This window comes from Cuculus canorus, chromosome 2, assembly GCF_017976375.1.
Source record: "Cuculus canorus isolate bCucCan1 chromosome 2, bCucCan1.pri, whole genome shotgun sequence".
NCBI lineage: Eukaryota > Metazoa > Chordata > Aves > Cuculiformes > Cuculidae > Cuculus > Cuculus canorus.
Window position 1 is genome coordinate 80906565 of NC_071402.1, and position 23410 is coordinate 80929974.

At 36.7% G+C, this 23410-nt stretch overlaps 1 protein-coding gene across 8 annotated transcripts in view; it reads right to left on the minus strand.

Annotated features, from left to right (window-relative positions):
- The window catches only part of CDH18 (cadherin 18), a 557226-nt gene that overhangs the window by 306438 nt on the left and 227378 nt on the right, over positions 1-23410 (minus strand). Inside the window, exon 1 of one of the 8 annotated variants that reach the window (XM_054059858.1) lies at positions 4534-4558. The exons of the other annotated variants lie outside the window; for them this stretch is intronic. The gene's annotated coding sequence lies outside the window, so the exon portion shown is untranslated. Of the gene's footprint in view, positions 1-4533; positions 4559-23410 lie in introns of those variants that run through there. 8 annotated transcript variants of the gene reach the window in all.

Consider the following 23410-nt stretch of genomic DNA (forward strand, 5'->3'; position numbering starts at 1 on the left):
TCAATGTATTAACTCTGACTATCATTCATACCAATCTAGGATCAGAAAAAAAATTGTGAATTGCATTTCTTTAAACTTGCATTGATGTAACAGGATTAGAATGTGATCCTAGGGGATATGACTACCTCAGCTGTCTTTCGCAAAAAAAAATCCTACACAATGTAATAAGCATGGATCCAATACAATCTGTTAGGACTGATGTGCATTTTACTCTTCATTTTCTTCCACCTGTCCTGGAAGAAATCACAAATCTGTGATTTTACCTGTCTAAATCACAAATCTGATTATTAAAACATGATACTGAAAGAGGAGCATCTGTGATGATAGCTTTTCTCCTGTGAAGTAATATGAATTATATCAGAAAGCAGCATCCTGCATACTTGAACGTAAAACAATCTGATACTATTGGTGAACTGCGCTGTCTTGTGATCCACTAAGCTTTGTCAGTCCATATCCTGTGATTAAATTACATTTGTAAATCTACAGCTGAGTATGCCAACCCGATCTATATGATTGGTGTACATTTCCCCACCATCCACTTGACATGGGCATCTCAGTGAATCACAGAATCACAGAATCACAAGGTTGGAAAGGACCCACTGGATCATCGAGTCCAACCATTCCTAACACTCCCTAAACCATGTCCCTAAGCACTTCATCCACCCGTTCCTTAAACACCTCCAGGGAAGGCGACTCGACCACCTCCCTGGGCAGCCTGTTCCAGTACCCAATGACTCTTACTGTGAAGAATTTTTTTCTGATATCCAACCTGAACCTCCCCTGACGGAGCTTCAGGCCATTCCCTCTTGTCCTGTCCCCTGTCACTTGGGAGAAGAGGCCAGCTCCCTCCTCTCCACAACCTCCTTTCAGGTAGTTGTAGAGAGCAATAAGGTCTCCCCTCAGCCTCCTCTTCTCCAGGCTAAACAACCCCAGCTCTCTCAGCCGCTCCTCGTAAGACTTGTTCTCCAGCCCCCTCACCAGCTTTGTTGCTCTTCTCTGGACACGCTCCAGAGCCTCAACATCCTTCTTGTGGTGAGGGGCCCAGAACTGAACACAGTACTCGAGGTGCGGTCTCACCAGTGCTGAGTACAGAGGGAGAATAACCTCCCTGGACCTGCAGGTGACCCCATTTCTGATACAAGCCAAGATGCCGTTGGCCTTCTTGGCCACCTGGACACACTGCTGGCTCATGTTCAGTCGGCTGTCAACCAGCACCCCCAGGTCCTTCTCTTCCGTGCAGCTCTCCAGCCATTCTTCCCCCAGTCTGTAGCGCTGCATAGGGTTGTTGTGCCCCAAGTGCAGGACCTGGCATTTGGCCTTGTTAAACCTCATCCCATTGGTCTCAGCCCAGCGGTCCAGCCTGTTCAGATCCCTTTGCAGAGCCTCTCTACCCTCCAGCAGATCGACACTTCCTCCCAGCTTAGTGTCATCTGCAAACTTGCTAAGGGTGCACTCGATGCCTTCATCCAGGTCGTTGATAAAGACATTGAACAGGGCTGGACCCAGTACTGAGCCCTGAGGAACTCCACTTGTGACTGGCCTCCAGCTGGAGTTAACTCCATTGACCACCACTCTCTGGGCCCGGCCATCCAACCAGTTTTCAATCCAGGAGAGTGTGCGCCTGTCCAGGCCAGAGGCTGACAGTTTCTGCAGCAGAATGCTGTGAGAAACTGTGTCAAAGGCTTTACTGAAGTCCAAGAAGACTACATCCACAGCCTTTCCCCCATCCAGTAGTTGAGTGATTTTGTCATAGAAGGTGATCAGGTTAGTTTGGCAAGATCTGCCTTTTGTAAACCCATGTTGACTGGGCCTGATCACCCGGTTCTCTTGCATGTACTTCATGATAGCACTCAAGATTACCTGTTCCATGACTTTCCCCGGCACTGAGGTGAGACTGACAGGCCTGTAGTTCCCCGGATCCTCTCTGCAACCCTTCTTGTATATGGGCACAACATCAGCCAGCCTCCAGTCTAGTGGAACTTCCCCAGTCAGCCAGGACCTCTGGAAGATGATGGATAGGGGTTTGGAAAGGACATCCGCCAGTTCCTTCAATACTCTTGGGTGGATCCCATCCGGCCCCATAGACTTGTGGGCGTCTAGCTGGGCAAGCAAGTCTCTAACCGCCTCCTCTTGGATCATGGGAGCCTCAATCTGCCCCTCTAACTCTTGGATTTGTAAACAGAAGGAACAACTTTCTTTGCTATTAAAGACTGAGGCGAAGAAGGTATTAAGTACCTCAGCCTTGTCCTTATCCCCTGTCACTGTTATTCCTTCTGCATCCACTAGAGACTGGATATTCTCCCTCGTCCTCCTTTTCCTTTTAATGTACCTGTAGAAAGACTTTTTGTTGTCTTTCACAGACTTAGCGAGTTTTAATTCTAGTTGGGCCTCGGCCCTCCTGATTTTTTCCCTGCACGATCTCACTTCGTCCCTGTAGTCCACCCAAGATGCCTGTCCTTTCCTCCAGAGCACATAGAGCTGCTTCTTCTTATTGACGCATCTTGAGATCTCCCTGCTCCACCATGCTGGCTTTTCCCCCCGCCGGCTCCTTTTCCGGAACACAGGGATGGCCTGCTCTTGAGCTGCTAGGATTTCATTTTTCAAGAGCGCCCAACCCTCGTGGGCTCCCTTGCCCTGAAGGACTGTTTCCCACGGGACTTTGCTAATCAACCTTCTGAACAGGCCAAAGTCTGCCCTCTGGAAGTTTAATGTGACTGTTTTGCTAACCCCCTTCTTAATCCCACCTAGAACTGAAAACCCTATCATCTCATGATCACTTAATCCCAGGCGTCCTCCAACTGTCAAATCCCCAACGAGATCTTCTCTATTCACAAACAGCAGGTCTAGGAAGGCACCCTCCCTTGTTGGTTCACTAACCAGTTGTGCAAGGAAGTTGTCTTCGATGCACTCCAGGAACCTCCTAGACTGTTTTCTTTCTGCTGTATTGTACTCCCAGCAGACATCCGGAAAGTTAAAGTCTCCCACAAGGACAAGAGGCAGAGATTTAGAGACTGTCCCCAGCTGTTTATAGAAGAGTTCATCAGCAGCTTCTTCTTGGCTGGGTGGTCTGTAACAGACTCCTATCACAAAGTCCCCTTTCTTGTGGGCTCCTCTGATTTTAACCCATAGGCACTCGATCCCGTTCTCACCGTAATCCAGTTCAAGAGTATCAAAGCACTCTTTGACATAGAGGGCTACCCCGCCTCCTTTCCTACCCTTCCTGTCCCGCCTGAAGAGTTTATATCCCAACATAGCTGTAGTCCAGTTATGTGAGTCATCCCACCACGTTTCTGTGATGGCAATGACATCATAGTCACCTTGCCCTACAACAGCTTCCAGCTCATCCTTCTTATTGCCGCAGTGAAACTGCGGTCTCCATCAGAGGACCAAAATTTTGCATTACGGTAAGAGCAGATACCTATTTTCAGAGCCCTGCAGGCACTAATAGGCCTTAATTACCCCAACCATTCTCACCAGGGAGCTCTATGCATGCACATGTGTCCAGGGGCACCCAGACCTGGCCTGAGCTATGTTGGAGTTGCACCTTTTCCCAGTCCTGCAGGCTGTTCCTGCATTGTCACTGGGATTTCCCAGACTATCCTTAGACCTGACTTTTTACCTCACATTTTACTGGACTGATGACTGCTTGACTATCAGTGGGATCTGCAACCATCCCTGCTCTGCTCGGCCAGGTCTGATGGGTAGTACCAGTAGTACCCCACTGGTGTTGGTCCTGCCCGTCACCACCATCTTCCTGACCCTGGTGGAACAGTCCCAAAGCTCATGTTGGAGCAACATGGAGCTAGTCAGTCTACGAAGCAAATGCCTCACAAGGTATTTTACCTTTGCTGATAGAACCCTTCATGTGCATCACAGTATCAATGTGACTTTTCTTTATTTTTTGCTCCTTATTCACCTTTTTGCTCCTTATTCACCTTTTTGCTCCTTATTCACCTTTTTGGGTAAAAAAAATGTTTCAGATGAGTAAAAGTAGCTGTACGATTTTTTTGAAGTCTTTAATTTGTTAAAATGTACTTTTCCTCCTCACTTTACATAAAATATTGATGAAGTATGACAGTAAATTACCATATTTAAGCTCTTTGAAATTGCTAAAGAGATTTTCAGTTATTTTCACATAAATCCAATAGTAAAAGATATTGTAAGTTATTGATGACCTTGTGCAAATGTGCATTAAAAGGTTTTTCATGTAAACTGCATAGAAGTTACAATGAATTATATCATCACTTAGGATTTTTTTTATAAGTATATGTTCATAGATAGTTTAAGAACATCTATATTCTAACATCTAAACTACTTTATGATAATGAATAAAGTTTCAGTGAAAGAAAGAAAATGCTATTTAAGATTTGTGGAGCTTGAAAACTCTTCATGTCCAACTTTCACATATTAGAACTATTTAATATTATCTTACAGCCAAGGCTAATAAAGATAATACAGTCCATGTAAATATATTTCTAACTAAATGAAGCAAATTTAACTCTTAACAAAACCCACTAATTTAATACAGTTTACCAGAAACTGAAGAAAGCAAAACATGGACATGAGTTCAAGTTTGGTGTCACTGTACTCTGTATGAATATTCCCAACATCCGTGTAGTTCTCTGGGAACTTCTTTGGAAGGGAGAGTGCTGGAATCAATCTTTTGAAGACACCATCTCCAACTTCTCCAGACAATTTCTCAGCACAATCAGCCTCAAGTGAAGAACCCACAGCAGTGGCTATGGACAGGTAGATAATACTTCATAGTAAAAGTAAAACTTCCATATCTGCAGAAAAAATGTATGAGCTAAGTAGGCAAAAGTTACACCATACAATAAATTTATGCACTGTGATGCTTACATTTTTGGGGTGGACAGAAGTGAAGCATCTTCCCTGTCTTTACCCACTAATGAATGACTACATATAAGACTCGGACTAGTATGCTATAGATTGTAAAATTTCAGTAAAATTTAGTGGACACTTTAAAACATCCCGATCAGTCCTTTCAATCATATTTTGCTGTGATGGTAAGGAACTCCTGTGAAACTGCAAACAGCAAGTAGATACCAAGTTCCTATTCATTACGTTTGTAATAAAGAGTATTCTAGAGGAATCAAGAAAGAATATCACCCTGTTAGGCTGCAAAACACCAATTAAGTGATATCCATTACCATTCTATCAAATTTTGGTAGCTTTATCCCTCTTCAATCAGAATTTTAATGATAATTCTTTTGGAATCTCAATTAAAAGTGAGATAAATGGAGATGATCAAAAGTGCTTGAGTAAAGAGAACATCCTTTCTCAGATTGTATGATAGATTCATGCTTTTTCCTTAAAACCCCAAACCACGAGTCTTATGAAGCCATCAGAGGGAGCTGAATCTTGAAGCTCTGAAACAGCAGGAGTGTTTGGAATTCTGCATTTATGGAGAGAAGCATCAGTCCTTTTTACTCTTCTCCTCAGCTTTTGTATTGGTAGTATTCAGTTGAAAGAAAGAAGTTAAGGAAGTACAAGAACTGTCAGTATGACTGGTGAAAAGTAAAAGAAAGTGGAGAAAAAGTACCCTTAGTCACCCCTTCCTTCAAGTTTCACATTTTCTCCGTTTAAATATATATTTTCCTCTCATCATTAGAATTGTTAAGGGATTTTTACAAGAGCTTTCCAATACGAACTCCAAGGGAAAAAGTGACAAACAAAGCGTGCTTTGTTCTGCAAAGTTGTCCTGAATTCGATAGGAAATTAAATTAGTCATAGCACTACAAAGCCTAGAACATTGTTTCTGTTTATAGTCTCCCTAGATTAAAGCATTCTGAAATGACACTGTAAAACAGTAATGAGTAATCAAGAAGAGTTCTTGATGTCTTGATGTTCCAAAGTGATGCTGGCCAGTAAGTGTCAGGAAATGAATTGTCAGTCATTACCATAAATAGCATCCTCAACAACCCATTATCAGTTTCACACTTCTGTCAGTCTGGAAAGCAGAACACGACTTTCATAGAATCACCAGATACAGAAAATCATAAACCAATGCAAGTTGGAAAGGACCTCATCTAGTCCAAGCCCTCAGCTCAAAGGAACACAAAATGGCCTTAATTAGTAATAGAAATAGAGAAAACACAGTATTTAGCCTTGCATTTTGAAAATGTTTTATTCCACAAGAGTAAAACAATAGTAGAAATGTAAAATTCATCTTGCTAATTGAATCCGGCAATAAAACTCCTATCTTTATCTCATTCATTGGTTAACCCTGACTGGAAAAACAGAGAGTGCACTGCAATGTGCATCTTGAGCACATCTGATCATGGAGAGTATATCTAACTCTTCCTTGCAGTACCAGAGCTAGACAGTTAATCCAGCTGAAAATGAGGCTCCTGTTGTCCTATTTATATTTACACATGATTCACCAATCAGACTGCGTCTGATTTCTGATATAGTATCTATTGTTGGTTAATAGAGATTAAATTAAAGTATTATAATGATCAATGGATAATTTATTTTTTTTAAAAAATAGCATTAATTCTTCACTAATAGACAATGTTATGTTGGCTTGTGACTACCAGCACTTTAAAACAGTTTTAAGTGGATGTTTTGAGGCAGTTGATGCTTCAGTTTCTTCATTTTATTTCCATTCATTTGAATTCTGAAATATGGCAAGTGCTAATGCATTGGCTTTACAGCTTGTATCCTTCCAAGCTCATTTCATTTATTGAAGAATTGCCTTCTGTTACTTGATAATGCACTTTAAAGTAAGATCAAAAGTAAATGTAAGTTCCATTTTTTTTAATGAAAATTCTTGAACAAGTTCTGTTAAAAAAAATGGAAGTATTTTAGGGAAAATGTTTAAAATTATAAACATTTATTCAGTGCTAGTTATATTTCTCAGAATAATGAAACTATGAACACAGAAACATTTCAGAGATTTGTTTCTTTAAAATACGTCCAATATCAACTGGATGCAATATCACGGCAAAATTAGGTTGTTTATTTTACAGTAATCTTTCAGTCCTAGTGTCCGCAACAGTTATTGAGAAACTAAAAGGTAAAAACATCAAACCAGCCAACTAAAAAAACCCTGCCCAAATACCCCTTGACATTTTTGTTGTGTGGTAGTGACAGCAGAAATTCAAAATAGAAAATTGAAAAGATTATATTATTCTGTAGCAAATTTATTATTGTCATTTACAGTATAAACTTATGAGTTTCAAAATTACACCAAAATTATGCACTGAAGTCAGCAAAATACAACCAACAGTTATAATAAAAAAAAACCCAGAAAATGTATTTTTTAATTTTAAATTGGAATCTAGACAAAGTATCAACATAGAAATAGTTGAAGGTTTGTTTACAATTATACTTAATGAAGAAGACTAACTGGAGTTATTTGTTGCTGTTCTTGATAAAAACCTTCACTGAGTGATAACATCAGAGTGTCACTGGCTTTAGCACAGCCATACACATCTCTAATTGAGGATCTCAACTGCATTTGTTATCAAGCAGCAGTATCAAAATAAAATTCATCACTGCAAAGAGTTCAATACAAAGAAGAACGTAAGCCTCTTAGATATTCATATTAAATGGATAAAGACATACCCAAATTCTAGAAAAACTTATCTTATTACAATACACTTGCAGAATGTCCACTATCATCAATACATGGTCAAGGCCTACAAAATGTAGCTACCACAAGTGGTTCTTTTATCAAACCCAGTCACTGGCTTGCTGTCAAAGCAGAATGTCTTTCCATAGTCAAACTCCCATACCAGGAAACAGGAATAAAAGTATCTCAAATCACACATATGTTGTGATTATAAAGTACTTTAAGGTCTGTAAATCAGAGTTGTTATCTATAGGAGTTTAGCAATAGCGTGGTTATGGCGGAGGAAAAATATGACTATTTAGGCCAATGAAAATTCATAAATGTTATAAAAGGGAAATGAACAGCCAGCTTTTGATAGTTATGCAACTTCATTTACAGACTTCATGCTAGATTCTTAATTAAGTTCTAAGCCCACTTGTCTGGCAGGTACAATAGCAATAGCTACAGACACTGGCTAGTTTAGAAAGTGGAATAGAAGCAGATCACAGAGTGAAGCTGTAAACATTATGGTCCCTGTAACCAGAGTATAAGCATTTCATGGCATCTACTTCTAATCTGGTCCTATGAATGAAGTGCCGCCTAACAGATGGAAAACACAGGAACATGTTCTGCCAGAGCACATCTTCCAATTTATTCTTCTCTAAGAGAAAATAACATTGAAATTGTTTGGTGATGCAGAACAAAAAGCCACAGTCCTTAACGACAGACCTGCTCCAAATACACTCCCATGAATACTTTGCCAATAACTAACAGGTGAAATTTCAGAACAAACATTGTTAAGATTTATAAAATCTATAAGCAGTTAAGAATATTGCCTTCATCTACTGACTTCTGTATGTCTTTAAAAGGAGCTCAAATGTGTGAAAGTAAGCTGACATCTACCTTGACAAAATTTATCTAAAATTAGAGGACTGAATTCTGACATTTTCTTAAGAAAAAAAATGTCATCCTTATGCTAGAAGTAACAGTTACTATTGCAATAAACAACAAACAGAACTACAAGCCTTCCATTTCTATGGTCCTTCCTCTGAATATGCTTTCTTGTACAATATATTATACCTATATATATTTTACATATATATAAAAAATTTTGAACTTTGGACTTTTAAAATAAGAATGCAAGAGTTTATCACACTTTTCTACATCAAAACATCTAAGGAAGTTTATCATCTGAAAGAGCAGATCAAGGACTACTGAATTATCATATATACTTATATTTAGATATCTGAGGTTGAAACTGCTGAAACATTATTGCAACGATTGTGTCTAGTCTGGTCAATGGCTTGTAGATTTTCTACTCAGCCCCTAAGAAGAATAATACACTATAAAAGTGCTGTCTGTTTATTTAACAAATTCTGGTGAAATATTAAGAAATATTTTACATTATATTCCTATATCCTAGTTTGGCACAGTAATAGACATAGCTTGATTTTCACAAGTGCTTCAGGTATGAAGATTGCCCAAGGTTGGAAATATCTACAGTAGAACATACTCTTTGAAAATACAGTGTATAATTTTTATGATGGAATTTTTTTCAACGATAAGTTAAAATCTACATTAGACTAAGACCTAATTAAAAATTGAAGTGTTCTACGCTACAGGAAATTTCCATGCACTTCAGGACATAAAATTTGCTCTTAAAAAGCTAACCTTAAAAGTGTAGAAACCTGGATGGTATATATGTCAGACGAGCTGTGAAGATTCAGGGAAAAACTACCATCTGAAAGGTAAATTCCAAATTCACACACATTTTTAGAAGCAAGAGAGTAAGTAAAAAAGAACATTAGCTCAGATTTAATCTCCAGTTCCAGATGCATTCAAATTTTTCAACAGTTAATTTGGAGGTATTTTTGCTTGCCTCATGTGTGTGGTCTTGCATCTACATAGTTATCTTTAGGTTTGTCTATAATAAACAAAACTATTCAGCTATGCAAATATCTCATTTTCAGTTTTACAGAAATATAAAACCTTTTGCACTCTCACATCACACTTTTCACTGTTTTTTCACATTTCATCTGTGAAAATGAAATATTTTCATAAATGAAACAGTGCCATCTTGTGTATTATGGACTCTTTCCACTTGACGAAATAAGAATATTCTTCTCTAGGGATGTTCATAGATTTTTCTTTTCCCTCCTCTGATAATGACACAAAGTGACATGGATGGAGTTTGCAAATTACTGATGAAAACAGTTGTTCAAGTCATTCACAAAACCCTGTTAAAATAACTTAATACCTCCATTGAAGCAAACAAACTGAAAACCAGTTTTCAAATGAAACACCATAAGAAAGTTAGATTCAGTTCTCCACAAATACATTTTACTGATGTGGTATAGTAGACTCCAGTCATTCTCTATAATGGTTTATTTTCCATTTTAATTAACAGCTCTAAAATTTAATCTATATAGGCTGACTCTCCATCTGTTTAATGTCCCTGAGTACCTATGTAAGTCCTCATTATACAGTTTTAAAAGCATTGATGACCATCATTAAAATGTACAACATATAGTTAACAAAACTTAATTTTCAGTTTATAGATAATACTCTAAACTATTATTATATTAGACAACCAGAAATAATTAATTGATATTATAGCATTCTAACAGCATATAGAAATGAGCAAGTAACAATTTTAATTAATAGTTCACATTCACATCCTTTTAAGTGCCAAAAAAAAAACGAAGAGAATTTTGTTTAACAAACACTATGCAGATACAGACTAATTAAAAACTCTATAGAAGCTCTCAATAAATGCTTTTGCAATTTGAAAATGATGTGGTGACACGTACTGCCTATAATTTGGGTTAGACACATGCACAAAATGCAGTTGTTTTATCAGCTGATAATTCAATGTTTTTTGCATCCAACCATTATTAATTCCTGCTGACCATAATTTTGCTTGGAAAAGTATGTTGAAGGACATAGCTACTTATAGTACATGAAACTTAGCAACAATGATAAATTGGATGCTCCTGGTCCATTTTTTAAGTAATGTCATCTATTTCTGTAACTTTAAAAATTTCAATATGCTCCAGACTTTTTGAAATTTGGCACAAATATTGTAAAGATTTTAAGACACATGTAGACAATTTTTGAAATCATAGGCAAACACATTGAATTATGCAGCCCCATACTTAAAAATAAACCCTATCAGCTGAGACAAAGATTTCTGGGGAATGAAACAGCAGACAAATGGCAAGATTGAATGTTGAGAATTGATGTGTATCAGAAAGGTAATTATGAACTGAATTATGCTTACATTAGGAAATAAAAATACTATCTATCACACACAATCTCAAGAATACTCCATGTCAGTTCTTCAACTTGCTGTGCTGAAACTGATACAAATGTAACTGTAAGATTACAAGAATATTTATAAAAATCTGTATTTGAGGGCCAAATATAATTTTCTACATTACATAGTAAGGAGTTTTGACGAGATTAAGGAATAAAGAATAGCTAGAAATCCCTGTTTCCTTTGCATTGTATAATGTTTCAGACTTCACTGCTACCTTTAAAAACAATTCCAAACCAATTAAACTAAAGTAAGCAAGACTAATTTTCCTCTCATACTTTATTTTTCAATCACAACCCTTAAGGTGTTCTAAAACTTTCAGACAACAAGTCTATTGTTTCACTAAGGAGAGTAAGCTCTCAAAAGAATTAAATTGATCCTAACAAAATTCAAATTATTAAATTTGTCATGCAGCTGAGCTGCTAGAACTCCTCCTGGTATTGGGAGTACTGGCCCCAGAACTCCTGACAGTGAGACAGAATTTCAAATATTACACCAATTAAGTTAATCATCTCTGGGTAGAGGCTGGCACTAAGACAAAAATATATTGAAGCAAAGTAATGCTGAAATTAATAGCAGTTGTGTTTAATGGGTGGAGGGTACTTCCTGTAGGTAAATAACATTGTTATTATGGAGGATGTGATGGACTTTGGGATAATGAAAGAAAGTGTCTTTATGTGAGAACTTGAATCTTAAACTTCTTATTTCTGCTGAATTTTTATCACCACATTTGACATACACACTATATATTTCTAAATATGTGTATACATGCAAGTACCTACGTGCACATGCACACACATATATATTTATATCTTCTGTGTATATTTAAAACATGCAAGCATATCAATGAACATAAAAATGTAGCAACTTTGAGAGACTGTTTTTAAGCAGAGATCATTCCCTTGGGAAGACAGACACTGATCTTGGGTAGCACACCTGGAATACTGTGTCCAGCCCTGGAGCCCTCAGCACAAGAAAGACATGGACCTGTTGGAGAGGGTCCAGAGGAGGGCCACTAAAATTATCAGAGGGATGGAACACCTGTGAAGAGAGGTTGAGAGAGTTGGGGTTGTTTAGCTGGAGAAGACAAGACTCTGAGGAGATCTTATTGCAGCCTTTCAATACTTAAAGAGCGCATAAAAGAAAGATGGGGAAAAACTTTTTAGCAGGGCCTGTAACAATAGGACAAGGCACAATGGTTTTAAAATAAAGAGGAGAAGTTTAGACAAGATATTAGAAAGAAATTTGTTTTGCTGAGGGTGGTGAAACACTGGCACATGTTGCCCAGAGAGGTGAAAGATGCTCCCTCCCTGGAAATATCCAAGGCCAGGCTGGTTGGGGCAGAGAGAAACCTGATCTCGTTGAAGATGTCCCTGCTCACTGCAGGAATGTTGGACTACATAATCTTCATGTTTTCTTCCAATCCAAACCATTCCATGATTCCATGATTCAAAGCAGTTTGGACAACTTCTCTGGTATTTTATCACATCCCTCTCCTATCTGTGCCTCTGTTTTTCGTATGCAGAAGGGGTTTAATAAGCTTTCTTCGAACAGCTAATGTCCGTGAGGGGTAGTTAATTTTTCTGGCATGTGTGACTCAAACATCCCTGTTGCAGTTACTGTGTACAAGTGTGATGACAAAAATGAACTACAATCATAATGAAAAGGCAAACATGTCCACACAAAGGTTATACAGGAAAGGGAAGAAGTAATTTGAAAAAATTGTTTTGCATATAACTAGACCAAAAAGTGATCACTAAATAACTTATTCATTAACATAAAGAAAACAACACACCCAGAGAAGTTTAGTTTTCTTTTAAAATCACATTCTGACAGCTTTTACAAAGATTATGTAATTGTTAGGATACAAAAATAAATCACTGGGCACTAAAAGCCAAGTAGGTGAAAAACACAGATCATTCTGGCTGTACCGCATGTAGTACATGCTGCACACTCCATGCTAATCTGGTCAAGCTAGTTTACATAAAATCAGAAAAATATGTCTAAATTTTTTAGACTATCCTAATATTATCAAATGGTATGCTTATGTAAATAATTTCAATATTAAATAACATTTTAAATACATGATTACAATATACTTGCTAATTTGCATGCTACTGTTTGGAAGTCACACAAATAAGAGCACAAAATTACAATAAGAACAGTACCCAGTTTTTTATATGCATTTCTTCAATATCTACTCCCCCTCCTCCCCCACCATGGACCACAGAGCACCAAGAAAGAAAGAAAATCTGTCATGAAATTCTTATATGAACTAATACTGATTACTCAGTAGTGATTCTGTCACACCACTCTCAGCTGGTCCCATTTCATTACCCTTCTGTAAAATGCACCACCAGCTTAGATGTTACATACAACCAGCACTTAACTCCTTTACATTTAGCTCATTCATCCAGACTGCAACATTTTTCAAATCAGGTAGTTCTGCCCTCAGCAATGGTTCCCAATATTCATTACTATAGCATTACTAGAACAGAAACTGTGCCTAAGGTGGGAAAAGTTGTACAGACAGTAGTCACATCCTTAGAGTTACTTCAAAACAAAACAAAAAAACCCAAAAGAATGAAACCGATAAATCAGTTGTTAGTAGATATAGCTTAGTTTGAATTTCTGCACTCAAATTTATTGCACTTTCATTTAATAATTTTCCTGCAAGAAAAAAGATGATGTTGCTGCCTTAAGCCCAGTATAATCTTTTTTATCAAAACCAAAATATATAATAAGCTATTTGTCTTTACTATATTATTTATCTATGTAGATGAACTATGTTAAAGTCTAGTGACCATCACAAATGATCACTAGGAAGACTCACTTCAAGAGTTATTAGTCATTGTGATTATTAGAATGTAAGAGGGAAAAGACTGGTAGAAGTTTCAGCGATTTACTTGTGCAGGAACATGAAATGACCTGAATGTGAGCCTACCTGAACGTTAGCCTCCCTAGCAAAAAGTCTCCCAGTTTTGTGCTCTTCTACATGAAGATCCTTCAAAGAAAGAAGAATCTGTACATGAGCTTCATTTTCTCTTTTTATCCGTGTTTTTGCTAACACAATTATCAGCCAATGTTATGGTACACTTGAAGTAGCATTTTAAGGAGATTTTCATGAGATGCAATAGAGATTATACACTGCAGATGATAAATATTACTGAGACAGTATTTCCAATCTCCTCATCTATCATTTGCTGCATATCATGTGGCGCAAACATGACACAATATTATATACGTAAGTGAAATGCCTAGGATCAATTCTGTTAGAACAAACACATACAATTAGAACAAACGTGCTGATTATTTGTAGAGCATCTGGATAAAAAAACAAACCACATGAAATAAAACTAGGTAGTTATGTATTTCAAATATTTTTGGAAGAGGAAATGGAAAACGTATACACAGTAAGCCAGAGGCCAGCTATTGACTTGAAATAAACATCTTGTGCCTCAACCCAGGCTGATGGGTTACCTCATGGAAGGATGTATCACGCTAACTTTGTTTTTTCTAAGGTCTACTGTTTAGACATTATAACAAAGATATCCACGTGCTTGTTTTAGACACAGGATGAAGAATCAAGAACTACAAAATCTTCTTTGTCTCAGGTAAATATACTTGAACTGAACCCAAAGAATTTCTATTCTTACTGCCTAACTTGAGTAAGATCAGTCTAGTTTTTATTACTGACATTCACAATCACTCTCAAAGTACATAGCTTTTGAGGTGCATAGCACAAAGGAAAGGTCACCCCTCTGATATTTCAAACTGCCATCATTATTTTTAAAGATAGGCCTTAATCTCATATGAATTGTAAAATAATACTGATACTTCATATAAGATTTTTTTGAGGAGGGAATAATTAGCTTAAGCATTTTAAAGGTTTTGTAGCATTACTTTTTGGACTCAAAGTCTGATCTTTCTCTTCTCTCACTACATAGCTGGCTACATTTCTGTCATCTCAAGCAATTGCCTTCTTCACAAGTGGAGAATCCAGATTTAATTTAAGCCTCATCACACAACACACAACATTTCCTGAAAAATGATGCCAGAAGAGTATTTTCTAAAAATGTTTTATTTAGCAGAAAGACAGAAACTTGAATCTCGAAACCTTCAGCAAGATGTTAGAGGAGGGGAAAAAAAGGTAAAAAAAACTTTCATATGAGAATGAAAGATACTAACAGCTCCAAAATATAGAGTGCAATTGGAAATAATAGGCGAAGTTACATAAATGATGTAAAGAGCTAGATATTATTCATACTGTCACATTTCAATTACTCTTCTATTACACAATTTTATTCATTAAAAGACAGAAAGCTGATGCTCAAACTGATGTTCAAGTGCATTTCTTAAATGGCATTCATGAAATGTTATTATTATACCAAAAAAAAAGCTATGTACATTATCTTGTGAACATTCCAGATCTGCCTTGCTCCTGAAAGAATGTTTGTGCCACTTTATCATCTTTGCACAGGATGTTTTTTGTGTATCTTAGGGGATAATGTTAATAAAACAGGCTTCTAAAATAACATAAAATTCAAGTTCTGAAATCATACTTGAACAGCTTCAAAAGTACCATAAAGCTTATACTTCCCAAGTAGAAGGGCTTCAACTATTTCTCTTAAATATACTATAGCAGCCCTTGATTTCGGGAACTATGTCTTGATAATCAGCTTTATATCTCCTCTTTCTACAGTGTGTCTCAGTAGTTAATAATAATCTTATCATTTCAATACTCCAAATGACTGCTTATTAACAAGTTGTTATCCAAATGAAACTGCCTAAATTCACCCCTATTTATATCATTCCTTCTTGAGATAAGGGACTACCGGCACTGGAAACACATGGTAGGTACAGTTCTAGTGAAACATGGTACAATAGTCCATCCACTCATTAAAATCACTGAAAAATAATTTTAAAATTCCCGGAGGTCTATCAGCATGTAACAGAATAAAAAATCCACCACACATGATCAATGTGGCTCCTGCAGAAAATTAAGAAAATAAACTTATCATATTCTGAGGTATAGGAGTGGTAAAGATACCACATGCTTCATTATATATGGTTAGGTATAGTAACTAGAGGACAAGCATACTCTGAACAATTTTATGTACTATGTTTTGGAATATTTCATGAAAACTTTTGTACCAATAATTCAAGATCAAGCAGATTTCCAAAGCATAGGCATTATCATCATTTGAGCCATCCATTGCATCTGAGAACTGGTGCTCCAACAGGGGCACAGTCACACACAGACCCTTTGCCATTTCAGTCCCTCCTTCCCCCACGTGGAGATGGACAACTGAGGGTGCCCTGAGCAACACCCATTGATATCACCAAATGGAGTCTTCAGTGATCAATACACCCTAAATACCTGGCAAGGCGGGTGCGGGTGCGTGTATGCAATAAAGAAGGCAGGGAGTGGCTCTTCCCAACCATGCCCAGTGACAGACAAACAGACAATGGGCACAAACTGAAGTACAAGAAATTACATTTTAACCTAAGAAAAAATGTTTCACTCTAGGGGTGACTGAACACCGTAACAGTTTGCAGAAATATTGACATCCTTGAAGATACTCAGAACTCAAATAGACAGAGCTCCAGGCAACCTGTCCTAGTTGACCCTGCTGTACACTTTCTATTACACTTTCTCTTCTTCTTATCCTCTTTATGTTTCATTGTGACTAGTAAAGAGATTTGGGCACTAATAGATGTGCAAAAAAAAAAAAAAAAGAAAAAAAAAAAAAAAGAAGGGAATTCCTTGCATAATGAGAACTCCTGAAACAGTATGTGAACAGTGGCCAACTTCATTACATTACTAGGAGAGACAGTCAAATCAGTGAAATAACGTTTTATCACTTCTTCCAATACCAATTTCTCCAGTGCTGCTACCACATAGTATTTTTCAGAGTGAAGACCTGTAAATTTAGGCCTTGATGACACAATTCTTTGAAAAATCTGACGAGAGCTTGTCAGTTAATATTTGCCTTTAATTGTTCTTATCTTCTTAATACAAAAAATAGAATGTCATTGAGTTTGAACCTGAATTATGGGGTAGTAGGTTTTCGTAGCTTATTAAGAAGGCCATTGCACAAAGACAGGCAGAATACAATTCTATTAATTTTATTTCAGTGAAGACCTTTTTATATTTCTTTTTTTTTTTATGATTCAATAAGTTGTCCCTAATTAAGTGGTATCTCACCTCTGCTTACTGCTGCTTTGAAAACTGGTTAGTATTTAAAAATGTAGATCAGTGAAAAACAGCGATGTATCATGTCAAAAAGAGGTGTCTGGTGAACACTGCTGGGATGAGTGCTAGGTCATGTTTTAATTAAATTCCTCATTAGTGATCTGAAAAAGAATATAAAGAGCATGCTAATGAGATTCACATATCTAAATTGGAAGGTGCCTTACAGTCCAAACAACACAAAGAAGTTTGGAATGTGAGGGAGAGAAAATCTCCTGTCCTTGATTTGGAAAACTTTCCATTATCTGATATTTTTTTTTAAAAAAAATGAAGGACAGAAATGAAATTTGAACTCAGGTACAGCTTGTTTGTTTGTTTGTTTGTTTGCTTGTTTTCAAATGAAAAATAGAAGGCTATCCTAGTGAAAGATATTTTGCAGAAAAGAGTGGTGAACAGAAAGGTAGACAAAATTTTTTCAGTGCCATTACATTAAAAGCTGGACACAGCCCAGAACATGGTAGAGGAAGGAGGGAATGTTCCAGTGCTGGTCACATGCTCTAGCATCATGTAATTGAGACTGTATATACCTTAAGAGAGTGCTACTGCACAGAGATAAACCTCCACAGAATCACAGAGCCATTTAGACTGGAAGGGACATCCAGAACTCCACCTAGTCCAACCTCCAGAGCTCTTTGCCCTCCTTCTCACTCTCTGCCCCCCCAGATCTGCCAAATCATAGTAGCCAAGGAGCAAAAGCACCTATGCACAGGCATATGGACACAAGCACAGTGTTGCAGAACAGATCATCAGGTCAGTTGAAATAACTCAGCAGATCTCTAAGTCCATACTTATTAGTAACGCATACACTTGACAGAGAATTTTTTTTAAAGAAAAATTTGTAAACTCAGCTGATGTAGAAATGATCAAGAAAAAATGGTTAACCAAAGGGTTAACATAACTGAGATATAAGTACAGTATAAAAGAGTGTCCTAGATTTAAGCTGACATTATTGAACAGAGTAAGCTTGTAGCACTTCAAGTGGATCCCTGTTACAGATTTTCAATGTCCTTTTTCACCTTACAGGGGAAGCATGAGATACTTTTAGGTATTAATTGTTTGCCAAAATATATTTGAAAGGGATCACCAGAGGAATACTATGAAAATGGTAAGAAAATACTTGCAAGAGTTAGATGAAAAGCATGTTGCTTTCATGCGGCTGTATCTAAGTATATGTTTAAAGTTGCAGAATCGAACCAAACTCAGCTATCATGAGTCACAGTTCCAGTTTGTGTCTGTAAATATGAGCATGTTAACTTCAAGAGAGTAAGGTGAGACTTTATGTTTCCTTATAATCAGATACTTATACTCCCCATATAGTACTAAAACTGATAGTGAACTTCTAGCTTCACTGAATTTGAAGGGAAAGTTTGCTGGTCCTTTGCTTTATATAACTTCCTGAAAGTGACAGTTTAGATGAAAAATCAGTTAGGGCACTAGAACAACCAAAGGCATCCTGTTTTTCCAGAGAAACTAAGTAAATGTCTCTTAATTCAATTCAGTTTAGGAATTTTAATTTGGAAAGTAGTATTTGAAGTAGCCTAAAGTCCATGACAGTTTCATCAGTATTTGCAATAATATTAATCTTATACCTAATACAACTAAACTAGCAAAAATTTACAAAAGGCATGAAATCTGCATCAATTTTATCAGCTCTACTGATTTAATAAACGTATGTTTGCTTTTGCTTTTGGTGTACATGGATGATGTGTATGAATTTTAAAATTTCTTGTTAATCACAGTTTAAGCAATCTGCTTCAGGTTACAGGAATGTGGTTAAGGCTTAATTTACCTTAAGCAGGAGCTGAATTTCTATAACATTTGCAATTCTGTTAACTTGTTTTCCTAGTCAGGAACCTTAATGAATTTCCTTTTCTACCACTAAATTACACGGATCTGCATTCAATTATGAGAGCACTTACTAAATGAAAAAGAGTGCAAATGAACTTCTATTCAGCCTTAACAGAGCTTGAAAAACATAGATGTCAAAGATGAATAATAAGTGTTCAAAGCTTCAACCTTTTTCCTCCAGAACTGCTAAAGTTAATTTATTAAGAACAAACAGAATGAAACACTGTTAGGATTTGGAAGACTCTGCAAGTGTGACCAAATTATTACTTGTTCTTCTCTGAAAGGTAGATTGTAGGTAATGTAATCTATCAAAACTCAAAACATGCAGGCAATCTATAAATGTCATGTGACAGAATTTTCAGATCACTTGATGAAGATACTGCTGGAGGATAATGTTACTTTGTTCCAAAATGTACCACAAAAAGGAAAGCCTGGACATTATAAGCTAATCAGATATCTCTCTAATAACAGAATAATAGAGAATTTCTAAGAAATAATTTCACCAAGCAGATTTAGCTTTCAGGAGCTTTCCTTGGTACAGGTATATTTTTTGCTTTTTCTTGCCTTTGCAGTACATACTACAGCAAAACACCAGAACTTAAGGAATCCAAAGTACCTCACATGAGATAAAATGAAACAATGATGCTGAGTGCAGGGCCTTCAATTCATTTGACTTGTTTTATGCTTTATAGTGTAATTATTTAACTCTGTATCACTTGCAATGTATAGAAGTTCCTGTCTTAAAGACAAAATCTACTTGAATAGATCATCATAGTTAGCGTCAAATTCCAAAATGAATGACCTTATTAAAGTAAAACTGCCTAAAATACACAAATACTAATAAAAAGTTTTTGATACCACAACTCTGTTGTTTCTCGTCATTAGAAGTTATCTATATATATAGATAATACTCCATAATCAACTAATTTAATATAAACAAATAGGTCACGATATGTTTCCTTCAAACTCTGCTCCCTTCTAAACTAAACGCTCTTTTTCTGCAATTTGCAGGTTGGAGAGTGGGGACTAGGAAGGACTTTGCATTTTGCTTGGAGTACCAACAAGCTGTAAGTTCTCAAACTAAGCTAAAAATCCCAACAGAAAGAAACGGGGACATGGCAAATACCTTACCTATAATACATAGTCACTTAAAAAATGTTATTTGCAAGTTTCTTGGGAACAGTAATTAATACATTATCAAAAGATTTCTGAGATGGATGGATTTTATTTTTTTTCCCTTTAAAATCTCCAGCTGCAATGTTCAGTCAGCTGTCAATTATCAGCTGTCAAGTATTGTTAAAGACATAAGCCAGCTTGATTACAGAAGCAGTGTAAGTATGTTTCTACAGCAAAATTAGTTGTATAGAAAGCCTTGAGTGGGTGCTTGCTTGGGGATGCTTACATTCTACTCTCATTTGAGTCACTGACCTTTCATTTCTCAATTAAATCCTGTACATCAACTCTTAAACATTTAGCAATGTGTTGTTATTGCCCATGCTTTTCACTTTGTCTGTGTAAACCCACTCCCTTATTACCTTTGAAAATTAAGATGGTCAGTCTTCCCAAAAATATGGACTCTCAACCTTTCCCCCAACACAGTCACAATTGTAAGATGATGCATAAATCATCTTGGACAACATATAAAACACATGCACTTCACCTATTGATAAGTTACTTTTTTTTTTTTTTAATTTTACTCTAAACATCCAAAGTAAAAACAATTTTGCATCACATTAGGAATGATCCCAATAACAATTATTTATTGTGGAATTCAGCAACTCCAATTTACATGCAGTATCATATCAGCTGCCAATGATCAGCATAAATCTTTTAACTAGGGATTATATATGCCTATCAATGGTAGAACAGAATCTTAGACCTTTATGCATAATGCATTTTTCTCAAATTTGGATGATGTATGAACCTGCTTTTGAAAACAATCACTTTTGCATAACTGCTTGCACCTCTGTAAACATGAGGTCCAGTTGAATCCAGTGGCACAAAGAAGAGCGACAAGAATTTATGCAATTGGGTCACTGGTTTCTACCTTCCAAATACCAAGAACTACTTCACTGGTGCCACCCAGAATACTGCAAGGCTGAACACAAGGTCTCCCAGTTCAGGCTCCCTGAATTGGGAACTATAACACGATGAGCTAAAATTCTCTATGTACTCTGGAAAAGTCTGATGTAAATGAACACAAGTAGCTCTTCACTACAACTATCCACAAAAAAAAATTAGATCAATGTGTTCATTAAAAGATCACCAGTTTCATTCAATTAAAGAAGGGTATTAAAATGTTCAGTGAATTTTTTCAGCTAAAGAATCTTCATTGGAAATAGGAGAGATAACTTAAGATATATGTAAGAGAACTCTAATGGAAGTACATGTGAAATCAGACGATTACTTCAGAATCTACCCTTACATGGAAAAAATAGAAAAATGAGTTTGAAGAAATAGTCCTAATGATAGCAAAGTGTGCTGTCAGTCAGTGTGTCCAGAAAAGCTATGACCTGCTACGGAGCTAAAACCTCTGTGCTAGGACTTGCACTTTGGACAGCTGCACTGATATCGGCCAGTCAGCAACAAGGACATAATGAAGAAACATTAGTAGAAGGGAGTGAGGGTGGAGTATTGGAAAGAGTCCTCAGAGACAGGGAAAGAAGAAGGGCTAATGAGGAGCCTCGAGTTCAGGAAGGAAGTAGTGAAGATCCTTTTAAAAAGAAGGTTGGGAACAACTGCTATAGAAGGTGGTTAAAAAAGTGACAAGTACTTACAGACAAAGAAACACCTGCATGAGTCTGCAACAAACCTGAAAGTAGCTGACTGCCTCATTTGTTTCCGAAATTCTGGTGCAAGGTCTTCTGAATTAAAAGGTTTGTAACAGAAAAGTAAAACCTTGCCTGAGAAGATACTTACTGGTGGTTGTCAAGGATCAATGATTTCACCATCAACCCACGCATGTTTTTCAAAAGCAAAGGAAGATGAGAGTGTGACATCTTTTAGCCCACAAGTTTTAAACATTTGAGAAAAAACATGTGGGGTTCTTTTTGTTTTATTTTATTTTAAGTTATCCTATATAATCCTGAAAGTCACAGGAGTTGAACTGATAGTGAGCCCTGTCTAGCTCTTCTTGTGAAGGTGACATTTTAGTCAAACACTCCACAATCAGTGTAAAGTAGAAATCTCCAAATATTTATATCAATTTCATTAGACTGCATGAAGTTTGAAGTCTATCTCTGTTTTATCCTTTCAAAATATTGTATAGCTGAAAATTCTGGGCAGTAGCTGTCTTCTCATTCACAACTGAATTTCTGCTCACAATATTGACTCTGGAAGCAAGTAAAAAGAAAGCACCTCTGGCTAATGACCAATTATATGAGTTGTCAAAGGTTGTTTAGTAGTCACTTTTTTTTTTTTTTTTTAATACCAATGATTTATAGACAAACATTGCTCAGAAACACATGCAAATTTAAAAGAAACTATTTCATTAAGCATGAGATTTTTACTCAAATTTGTTTCTGCTTTTTCTCCCTCTACTTGAGGAAGACTACAACTCATGAGATTTGATACATTCAGATTGGTTATTGAGCCACTAGCTCACATAATACAGTCTTACTTTAAAGGTGAGTATGAAAGGAGAGACTCAGGGAAAAATATATTCTGATGAATCCATCCTTAACAATCAAATGAATGCAGCCACTTGTTTTAAATCTCTGAGATACACTTTGCATCTAACTTCTGCTTCTTCAGCTGTAGGATCAGGTGCCACTAAACCGTTCGTTTTGTTCATTACAGCTTCTATAACACTTTGGCTTAGAGCTTGCAGACTTGGATTAAGCCTATTCTTAGTGCTTCTAAATTGAACCAATGTGTTTGATTTTCATTTTATCAGGAATATTACTGTAGCAGAATTTCATAGGACATCCCTGCTATTTCATGAAACAAAACTAACAGTAAGACCTCTCAAAAGAAACAATTTGAAAACTAAAGGAAAGAAAAGCTCTTAAAAGGAAAGTCAGTGCATTGCATGAAGCCTAGAAATTACAAATGGCAAACAGGTATATGAGATGAAAGCCTGTATGAAATAGAATGAAAATACTATTTCCACTCTCTTTCCTAATTTATTTGAAAGCCTATTTGCAACAGTAAACTGACTGCGGATGTGTGTATATCAAAACCATCAAAAACACGAAAAACCTTTTATACATAGCCCACATGAAGGGTTATTAAGCTCTGGAGCAGGCTGCCCAGGGACAGTAGTATAGCCTCCACATATCATCCAATACAAACTCAGTATTTTTTCATAACTCACCAGTCTCAAGTCCCAAGTAAGAAGTGATAGGACAAGAAGAAATGGCCTCTAATTGTGACAGGGGAGGTTTAGATTGGATACTAGGAAAAATTTCTTCACTGA